The sequence below is a fragment of the Ursus maritimus genome, unplaced genomic scaffold (genome assembly GCF_017311325.1).
Source record: "Ursus maritimus isolate PB19 unplaced genomic scaffold, ASM1731132v1 scaffold_15, whole genome shotgun sequence".
Taxonomy (NCBI): Eukaryota; Metazoa; Chordata; class Mammalia; order Carnivora; family Ursidae; genus Ursus; species Ursus maritimus.
The window spans coordinates 19,762,859-19,774,063 of NW_024423897.1; the positions used below are offsets into that span (position 1 = coordinate 19,762,859).

General features: G+C 43.4%; 1 protein-coding gene across 4 annotated transcripts in view; it reads right to left on the reverse strand.

The window, feature by feature from the left end:
- GRIA1 (glutamate ionotropic receptor AMPA type subunit 1) overlaps positions 1-11,205 on the reverse strand; it is a 294,487-nt gene that overhangs the window by 15,992 nt on the left and 267,290 nt on the right. The gene's annotated exons all lie outside the window — the stretch shown is intronic.

Below are 11,205 nucleotides of genomic sequence, written 5' to 3' on the forward strand. Positions count from 1 at the left end.
GGCATCAATGCCCACTGTTGATGTTCAAGGGTCAAAGGAGTTATCAACTTGGCAAAGTAGGGAGCAGGGGAAGGCACCTGGCTCACCCATTCCTCTGAGTGTTTCCCACATCACAATACACATATATAGAGAGATATAAAAACAACATGATTGGCATTCTATTAATTAAGTCACAAAAAGAAACAATTAGGCAAATTTCAGGAGAACCTAAGAAGTAGAAGAGGACAGAATCAGATTAAGATGTAATTAAACACTTTCGACATTTTAGGACAGAGAAAAACAGATTCATCACAAGGTCATGTTTGAGTCATTTTCCTGAGGCTTTCTGAACAATTTGACTTCATGTACTTGACTGCTGCTTAGGGCTAAAAGAGAAAGGCAGTGAAGGGTTATGTGACTTTTAGTTGGAATCACCATGCTCAACAGTTGACAGCTTTGGAGGACCACAGACACCTGCTCCAGTAAGTCAGGTTAGTATTTAACAGATCCCATGGCAGGGGTTTCTGGCCACATCAATGACAACACATACATATAACATATCTAGGGCCATCTGTGAGGGCCAAGGGAGTCAATCTAATTTTCTTTACCTATACCCCTCACTTGCTCCATTAAGACCCTGTTCAATGTTGCTTATAAGGGTTTATGTGCTGGACCCATGGGTGCAGGAGTTTAATGGCTGGAATAATTTGTTGACTGGATTTGCCTCCCCATTCTTCAATGCCTAATCTAGTTCTTCAGGCAAGGAGTTGGCCATCTTTCAGGTTATAACTTGTCCCATCTCCCATTTTACTACTTCTTAAGGACTTCTCTGTCAATGGTGCCACCTTTAGTTAAAGCTCAATTTTTACTTAACTAAGATGGGTTTACAGGCCACCGAGAAGCACAAATAGGATGAAAGGGAGGGGTTCAAAGGAGCTATGTCCATAGTAGGTGGCAAGGGGCATTTGACAGGAAGGCAGATGGGCCGTCAAATCCAGCCCTCTTCCCACAGCCTCTTGCGTAATCCTTTTACTACTATGAACTTTGAGATGCCAGTTCTACCCCACTGTTGAGTGTAGACAGTGGACAAGGCAGGCGTTTTTATTTTTACTGCCTGTGCTATTTTTTTGTTTTTATAAGAGCTAAACTTTGGCTATTTGGTGATGCTAGCGTGATAAGAAGCTTGTTGATCCCTCCCTGGAAAACAGTTTTTGACTCACAGGACCTCTGTTTACTACAACTATTACCTTTTATTTATGTTTGTCAGTCACTGGGCAGCTAACTAGACTGTGGCATATGGATCCCCAAAGGCAAAGGAGAAAGACTCCAAATGCTTGCTGTTTGCTTGAAAAGGAGTTCATATTTATTATTTCGCTTACCCCACATTGTGAGTTTAAATGTGGCAATTTTCAAGCTGGGAAAACAATTTCCATCAACAGATCCCTGAAACACACTCTTCAGTCTTTTAGATACCTTCGTGGGACAACCCTTCTCTCTTTTTCTGTCTAAAAACAGAATAAAAGGGATTCTGATCTTGAACAAATGCACAAAGGACAATGACTGGCCTTGGGATTTTTCCTTAGGGATGTTCAGTGCACGGATAGACAGCCACTGCCTCGATTTATTGACCATTTCTTCTCTTTCTACCTTTGCATTTAAAAAGAAGAGAGGTAGAAAGACTCAAGTGGGAGAGGCAGGAGTGTTGTCACAGGTACAAAGGGGAACTGGGCATAGGAGAGAAGGTACAGGGAGCCACTGAAAGAGAGAATAAAGGTCAGGGTAACCAAGTTCTTAATTTTCGTTTTTGCTGTGAGCTATCAGACCACTTTTCTATCTTCAGATATAAAGTCTCTACTGTTTGTTCACTTCAGGCACAGAATCCAGTTTGGGGTCAGTGGTGTGAAAAGGTGTTTAGAGAAAGTGGACAGTCCTCACAGCACAAGCCCCAGGATGGGAAATAGGCGAAAACTGATGTCCTTTATTGGCAGGCTCATGATATCACAGTCAGATTGAAAAAGGGGCTTCATGAAAAAGCATTTAATTAAATTTTATCACTGAATGTCCCTCTTCCCAGGTGATTCTCTGAACTTGAACTCTGATCCCTTATGCTGTAATGTTGTAGTTAATTGGTATGTTGGCTGGCTCTCTTCAAATAGAGTGTCAGTTCCCCAGAGCAGAGATGATGGTTCCTGTTTTTAAACTCCTCCCTACGATATTTAGTACAAGATGTTCTATTCAGTATAAAAGCGAGAAATACCTTTTTGGGGGGGGGGCGAATGAATGAATGGATGGATGGATAGAATAAATCTAAGTGCAAATAATAACCTTAAGTGTCTGTAACTCAGCTATTTGGTCAACTCATCTATCTGGAACACAATAGTAAGGGCCCAGAGTGTGGAAAGAAAATGCACAGGGTCATAGGATAATAACTGTAGTTAACATTTATTTTTTTGAGAGCTTATTACGGGCCAGGCATTAGTACTTTACATGCTTTATTTCATTTAATCCTCACATCCCTATTTGTCATCATATTATTACTATTACATTCCACAGACAAATACTTAACTAGCCTAATGTTCTAACTCAGCTCTGTATGACTGAAGTCTATGCACGTAAGCACTGTTCTTTCCAGCTTGCCCCGGATTAGTGCTATATGCATCTAGAAGCCCAAGAAAGCTTATTTAGGCCTTTCTCTCCCCACTCCCTCAGTCCTTTTCAAAACTTTTACTTTGCACAGACTTGTAACACCCAAGGATCTCCATTCTCCAAGCCCACAGCTGAGCAAAGGCAGCAAATGAGAAAAACCTCATTATAGGCCATTTCATAAGATGCTATTTTACACTTGACTATAAGGAAGAAGCCGAAGAAATTTTTTTCCTTCCTTCCTTGATTCCTTCCTTCCTTCTTCCTCTGTCTCTCCGTTTGTTCCTTCCTCATTCCTTCGTTGGTTTGTTGGTTCCTTCCCTCCCTCCTTCCCTTTCTTTTGTAGGAGATAAAAATGGTGATACTAGAACAACAGTAGCCTGGGGCTATTCTGGTTCTGACAGACCCTTACCTACCTGAGCCCTGACATTCAGCCACAGGAGCTGATGGGTGCAGGAGAGTATCTGGATCAATGAATTATCATTGGAAGTCCTGAGAAAGGAGGAGTTGGAACCCTAGAAAGGTAGTCTCCAGGATGACCTGGTACTCATTAAGATTCAATGTATTCAAACTTGCCACTGTGAAGAAGTTTGCTTATCCTATACTTGCAAGGAAATTGAAGTTTGGAAAAAAGCAGTCAAGGGAGATACTTCAGATGGTTTTAATTGGGTCTCAACTTATGAAAAGCTAAGGACTGAATTCTGGGCTTCAGTTTTGAAGCAACCGTCTCTCTTTCAAAACTTTGAATTCAAGCATCTGAGGAGTATGGGATAAAACAGCCCTTGGAGCTTATACCCAGCCTGCAGTGATATGCCATGCATCTCCTCCCTCAAAGGAAGCTTCAGTTCTAATCACACTAGGCTTCTAGGCATCCTGCTCCCCTTCAAACAGTATGTTTCTTCCTGCTTCTATATGCTTGTAGCTTGCTGTTCTCCTTAACTTCTCTCCCAACTCTGGTTGCCCTGCAATGCTCCCCATGTTTTCCTTGAATTTTTCCATCAACAGTTGATTTCTCATTGACCTTTCCTTTGCACCTCCCTGGAACCTGGCAGTCCATTCATTGCCCTGCCTACTAGAGTTTGATGTGTATTAGCCTTAGTCTTTCACTTGATTATAAAGCCTTTGGTGTAAAGAGTCGAGGTCTTCAAGTCAACTCCCCAAATATTTACGAGAGCCAATTAAGTGTCAAGTATCATGCTAGGTACTTAGTAGGAATAAAGAACTGAGCAAGTTACAAACCTCATCTTTAAAGGAATGTACAGTCTCATGTGGGAGGCAGAAAATCTTTTCAATGGTTCAAGGAAGACTGTATCCAATTTTAAAATAAAGAATTATGGAAGCATCAGAAAAGGGGAGAGTTTAATTCTGATAGTGGGTGGGCATTTGAAAATCTTCAGGGGGTGCTCTGTGAAAAGGGAAGAGTGAAATCAGGAAGGAAAGCTAGGAAGCACAGGCCTGGGGAATGTGGTCACAAGGGGGACTTCTGGGAGATGAGGCTACAACAGCTGACTGAGTCCAAACTCTAATTATCCTGGAAGGATACGCTAAGAAGTCTCCCTGCAGGCAAGGGAGACAGGGAAGCTGTTTAAGCAGGGAGAGGCCTCAGACTAGCAGCCCATCTATACTGCAGTCAGTCCTAAGTAAATATGTAGCAATTAACTAACCAGTATAATGGCTCATATGAGAGGAACAGACAATGTTGAAAGTTTTAACCTTGAATGCAAGGATAATGGAGACAGTAGGTCACTGCAAAGTTAAACAGGGCTCACCTGGAAACTTGAGACTGGTTGTCAGTAGAAGAGGAATTAGATTTATTCTTGATGATGAAGGGAAGAATTAGATCAGGGAGATGAAGCCACAGGGACACAGAATGCTGCTTAATATCATGGTAAACTCTGGAGCTGCCAGAGCTCTCAGGGAATTTATTTGCAAAGTGGCAATCTGGTGGGACATTGTTGCTGGGACAACTGCTGGTCAGGAAAAACATGGAGGGAATTCATGTGCTGGATAAAAAGTTAGGATTCAATCAGTGGTCCCAGAAACCTGGTCCGAAGAGCCAGGGCAATAATATGATGAAGCTTTCACTTATCAATGGGAAAATGAGGAAAGATAAGGGTTGTATAGTGAGTTTTCAGAAAGCTGAACTTTTCCATTTAAAGGACAGTCCTTTATGTGCAATTGATTATTTCTTTCCTTCTTTTTTAGTGTTAACATATTTCTTCTCATTATATTATGGTGATGAAAGGTGATCATTTTTTGTCTTGTTTCTTCTAAGATCTCAAGATTCCTTGGCAAGATAAATCATTGTCATGTGTCTCTACCACCATTTTCTTTCTTGGCATTCTATTTGGTCCATGGCGTCTCTAGTCTGGGATCCACTGGCCTTCTAGAGGAAGAGACTTCAAGGAGCTCTGCATCTGTCCTCAAGAAGGGAGAGGGGAGCTATTGATGAGTGAGGTTTAAAGACATTAAGGGGACCATGACGGGTGGGAATTTCCTTGCACTGGATTAAAAGTCAGTGTAAAATGAGCATGGTCATTCTAACTCTTCCTTTCATAGAGCTGGAGGGTTCTGAAGCCCAGGGTGCTCCCCCTATGAGGAAGGTGCAGCCACTTCCATTCTCCCCTTACACATTTCTCTGAGCCCTGCAGCAACCCCTCCTATGCAGGCCTCAGAGGATGAGTAAACCACCTCAGCTGAGGGCCTTCTTTGGTTGGGTGTTTCTGCTCCTTCGCTGAGGCCAAACCAGGGTCATTTTGCTTGGAGTGGGAGCCAGAGCTTCAGCAAGAACCAAAGCTTATTTGGCCTGTCTTCCCAAGGGGAAGAGTGGTTGAGTCTAGGACAGGTCTCGGTGTTTGTGGACCTGAATCCTAGAAAGCACTCTCTCAATCACCTCCCTTTCGGACAATGATTTCAAAGACCCCTTCTGTCTTTATGTTTCAGACTCTGACATTGTCTGTATGGACTGTCTAAGGTAAACATTCTCACTGATGGGGCAGAAAGCTAAGGGTCCAGAAGATGCTGCTGGCCTAGTAGCTTGGAGTGGTGGGTCACGTGGGAGAGGTTATTTCCAACCAAGCATATGGAAATAGAGAGTTGGGTTATGTCAGGGGTCTCAGTTAAAATGCAGACCTCCCCAGGTCTTGTTAGGGAACACAGGTAAGGCCAAAGTTCCCTTCACCTGTGACCACTGCAGGTGGTTTTCTCTTCTGGAACATACTCAAGGAACAGACAGTTCTGGGATCTCATGAGAAGGAATGTTGGTCAGCCTTTGATTCAGCTAAAAGAAGATCTGTCTTTGGTTTCTGACTCTACAAAATAACACAAAGGTGATGGTTTAAAAAAAAAAAAGAAAGAAAAAACACATGTAGAGCACTCTCTTCATCTCTCCACTCTGAGGTGGAGGAAAGAATCTAAGTCCCTCTCTAATCTCTGGTCAAGTTATATGGCAAGTCCTATAACTGTACCTCTGATGACCAACTGTTCCCAGTTTGCCCAGGAACTTCCCTAGTTTTTGCACTAAAATTTCCACATCCTAGGAACCCTCTCAATCCCAGGAAAACCAGGTTAGTTGGCTACCATAACTGTACCTCAGTTTTCCCAGTAAAATGGGAGTAATGATAAGCTCCAGCTCCAACTGTCTGTGTTGCGAGGCTCAAATGAGGTGACAGATGTCAGAGTGCTTGAGATTACTGGAGGACAAGTGGCTGGATTAGAAGTGCCACTAACACCACACTCTTTGCGTTGGCAGATGCTCTACCTGGTCTGCTTTGTCACTTTGCAGAATCTCTTCATCATAGAAGCCTCTAGCATATGTTCTCTGCCAATCCTCCTGGATCTTGCGGAATGGATCAGGCCTTTCTTTCTGTCCCACTGTCCTTGTACAACCTACAACAGTAAACTCATCATTCCATAGCCATTTCCGGCTTCTCCAACCAGACTGAGGGTTCTCTGATGGTAGAGACTCCGCACCCAGCACAACAGCTAACACAGGAGCTTCCTGATACATGTTTTCTGAATGAAGGAGTTTTAAGTTTCTGAAAGCTATGCTGTATCACAGGGATAAGTTACTTGAACCCCCAGAAGCTGCATACTAGTTTTACCTGTGTGATATATATTTCTGGTCCTATAACTTTCTTTAGGGTCCTATGGCTACCATCACCTGTTATAGGGCAGAGACCTGGATGGGGACCTGAAGTCTGGCCCCTTCAGCCAGGATTCTACAGATAGAAAGCATTTCAGAGGTATGTTTGATTCCTAGCCTGCCTCACATTGTGAGAAGCAGGTGTCAACAGTTCATTTGCAGCTCATAGTAAACCACATCTGGTCCTATAATGCAGAACCATGTGCCAGCAGCACCACACGGTCTGTGTCAGACACTCCAGAGACACTTGAAAAAAGGATAACGGAGGGAATGAATGAAAGCCTCCCTACAATTGAGGGGGTGGAAACACCATTCAGGGCAAGAGCCAGCCCACTGGTCTCATCTCAGCTACCTCTGGTTCAATGAAAGGAAGGGAAGCTGGGCCAATTCTAAGGACTGGCCACCAAAAGACAGACGTCAATGAGAACAGAATGCTGGGCAGGCCAGCAGAACCATTATTTTCCTGTGGACTTTAAAACATAGAGGGTTGTAATGCTGGAGAATTGTCTCCTCCAGTGATGGAGAATGGCTCCTGAGGGAGAGAGGAACACTGTGATCTCTTGGGTCTCCCACCCTGGGCCCAAACCTGTCTCTAGCTCTCTTCCTCTTCCTCTTTTCCACCTCCAGCCCCTCATCTCCTGTTTCAGTAGCTCGGCCACCCCCACCCCATCCATTTGTCTTTTATAATGGGATTCCACAAGAGATTTCATTTGAGGAAATGATTCCCTGCTGCAAACAGCAATACAAAGATAGATAAAGAATGAATGAATTACTCTCCTCTTCATTCTTGTAGTGTACGCTTGCTGGGTCTTTTACCTGAACTATCTTTCTCCCTATCTTGCTTGTAGATATTCTCCCCACTGGTTTAAGGCCCTGTTCAGGGACTGCTGCCTCTCTTGGGGGCCTTCCTATCACTCCCATCTAAAGGGCAAATATTAACCCCTCCCTGCCTGGTTTTCCCACTGTGCCTTGTTCATCCATCTATCTAACGATCGATCTATCAATCATCTATCATCTTCATGACATTTCCTCTCTCTTTTGTATTACTGTTAGCTGTTACTAGGCTGTGACTTCTCTATTTCTCTCCTAACTATGACCAACACTCAAAAATTTTGAATAGTTCACACAAAAATTGAGATTTCTAGTTTCTTTGAAAAACCAGATCTGGCAACATTCTGACACAGCACTATTAAATCAGAACTGAGTGGAGACTTTTCCCCCTAGATAGGCATATAATCTTTTGTTCACTAAGTCCCATAATTTTCTATGATCACCTGGAGACTGTCAGTTTTCCATTTATAGGATAGTGTAGTGGATAAGAACATAGATTCTGAAGCTGGACTGCCTGGGTTCAAATTCTGGCTCTGCCAGTGACTAGCTGTATGCCTTCAATAATTTAACATCTCTGTCCTGCTGATTTATTATCCATAAAATGAGATTCTTAGTAGTACCTACTTCATGGGGTTCTTATGAGGACTACATGAATAAAAGAATACATTTGACTATGGGCTCTGGGAAACAAACTGAGGGTTTCGGGGGTGGGGGGTGGGGGATTGGGATAGGCCGGTGATGGGTATTAAGGAGGACATGTATTGCATGGAGCACTGGCTGTTATATGCAAACAATGAATCATGAAACACTACGTCAAAAACTACTGATGTACTGTATGGTGGCTAACATAATAAAAAATTTAAAAAATGCATTTGAGGCGTTAGAGAGTGTTTGCCACTTATAGCAAGTGCTCAATATTCACTATAATTATTATTTATCATAGTGTTTGCATTGTGATTTTGTTTGTTAGAGAAGTATTGCCTGTACTCATGGCTCTATTAAAAATAAGGAAATCACACAAGCATTTACCCCCAATCCATTTCCCTCATTTTCTTTACCTAGCCCTTGGGGGCATTTTTGGTTGTAGCCCCTTTATTAGATAACCAATCTTGGGGTGCCAATATCATTATCATTTTGCTTTCTTTAAGAGGACTTTCTTTAGTGCTTTGAAAAATACTATGCTTAGAATATTGGTAGGATTAAATTGTATGATCGTGGTCATGTAGTTTTATCTGCTACCTTTAGGACATACACTAGTAATGGCCAAAGAGACCCATGAGTTAAGAGCTGGTTGGTTTAATTTATGTTATACAGTTATACAGTAGGACTAATACTTCCTGGTTCTCATGAATCTACCCAAGACCAGACGCTGATTTTATTACACGCTCAGAAAGTCACCATACACCTGGAAGTTGACCAGGTAGGAACTGGTCAGTATGACAATCAATAGGAGTTGTCTACATGCTAAATTTTCTGCTAGGTTCCGTGGGACCATTGGCCATTGCTTCACTGGACTGGACTGTGAAATATAGCTAGAAAGAAGGAAGCAGTAAGAAAAGACACCGGGTGGGGAAAAGCTGTGGTATTTGTGGGCCCCAAGGAGACTGGCTTGAATAGTGCTGTGGATTTCTTTCTTTTTATTTATTTATTTTTTTACATTCCTCCAAAGGAATAAATTTAATTCCCATTGGAATAGAGAATATGATTAAGAGGTCATTATGCTCTTTTTCTGCTAGATGTGTGTGCTGAGGAGGCATGAATAATATATGCAAATATGCCTGCCTGACTTTCTTTTGTTTGGAGACTCCCCTGGCTTACTACCTCCATTTCATTAGGAGGAAGTTGGCTCTTCTGTTAGGGATTCGCCTGGTCCTTTGCCCCTTTCCTCCCTGAGGAAGAGGCTGATTAGATGTGATTACCAAGCCATGATCTCAGCACATGGGGTGATTCATAAATGTTACTAAAACAGATGGCCCAGAATTTCTGTGCAGGGGCTCAGCTCAGGGCTACCCCTTCCCCTTCCTTTCTGCCTGCTCTCAGAAACCAGGCTCTGCTCAAGAGCTTTCTACCTGAGCATATGGATGGAAGCAAGATGGCTATTAGCTGAACTTTGGGGGGCCCTAAGTAGAAAAGAGAATAAAACTGTACATTTGGATATTTCTGTCCTTTGGTATCCTGAAATTCCATTCATTACAATGAAAGGAAGCTGAAAGTGGTCTGGCCCAGAGAAGGCAATCACCATTTATTTGGGTCAGATACCCAAACCAACAGAATAGATGATGAGTGTGGAGGCTGAGCAGAAGGGAAAGGGGAAGTGGGGGAGGAAAGGGGATTAATATTCCAGAATTCCTTATGCACCATGAGCTCTTCATAAGTGATTTCATTTATTTCCAAGATGATCCTACAAAGCTTATAGCCGGATCCCCATTTGGAGGATGAGAAAACTAAGCCTCTGAGAGATTAAGCAATGAAAGCTAACCTTTCTTAGCCACTTGAGTATGTGCCAGGCACTGGGCTAAACACCTTATATTATCTCATTTAATTCTTTCACAGTCACCAGTGTGAATGCTGGTGTTAACTCCAGCTGTTGTATTTGGAGAAACTGAGGATTAGGAAGGTGAAATAATCTGAGTGACTCCTGTCATTAAGTGGCAAACCTAGGATTTGTTCTCAGTCCTGACTTCAGGGCCCTAACACTCAACTGATGGTCCATATAGCTGTTTGTCACATAGCCAAGATCACACAGGCTGTGAACGTGGGAGGCTGGGTCTGACTGAGAGTCTGATTCCCAGCAAAGCACATTCGCTTCCCACGCCCACGAGGCCGGAGTGTCAGGGCTAGGACAGGTACCCAGACCTTCTCCCTTTTGGTCTGCCTTTGTACAACAGCAGCTGCCTTCTTAGAAAAGAACAGTGGGCAAGTCTAAAAGAAAGTTGCTGATGAGAGGGAGAGAGAGGGAAAAAAGATGCTATTTTTGACAGCACCAGCCTCTTAAAAGAAAGCAACATACAATTTGTATATCAGCGGGAGAAAGCAGTGCTTCGGCAGGCAAATCACAGGCCGTGCTGGGCCGCTATTCTTGTTGCTGTAAAGGCCATTCATCCCAGGTCGTTCACCTCTCCGGATTCCTCCTTGCCACCTTGATCTGTCCACCTTCCTCCTCTTTCTCTCCTTAATGTGTTGCTCTGCCGTTTACACGCTTCTCAAGCAGGCATGATAAGAACAGAGCGGTAACAGGAGCAAGTGTGCATTTGCCTTTGTGATTTTAGCACAGTCCTCCTCGGTACACCTGTACCACAGATCTCCAGCAGAGCCTGGTGCTTCCGGATGGAGGACTCTGGCTGTGGAGGCCACCTGGTGTCTCACTTCCCCTCATGTTTTAAAGATGCCACCTTAAAAGGTGGCAAAGGCAGTGAGGGGTGCCTCCATCACACAGAGTTGGGGGCGTGGAAAGAAGGGGGGTCGGGAGGCAGGGTTTGTACTTTGGCTGCATCCTACAAATCACAGTGAGAACCTGGGCAGAGTGTCACCTCTCTGAATCTTAGCTTCCTAACTGGTGGAAGGGAAATGATAATACCTAAATCCAAAGGCGGTGGGGTGGGGGGGGG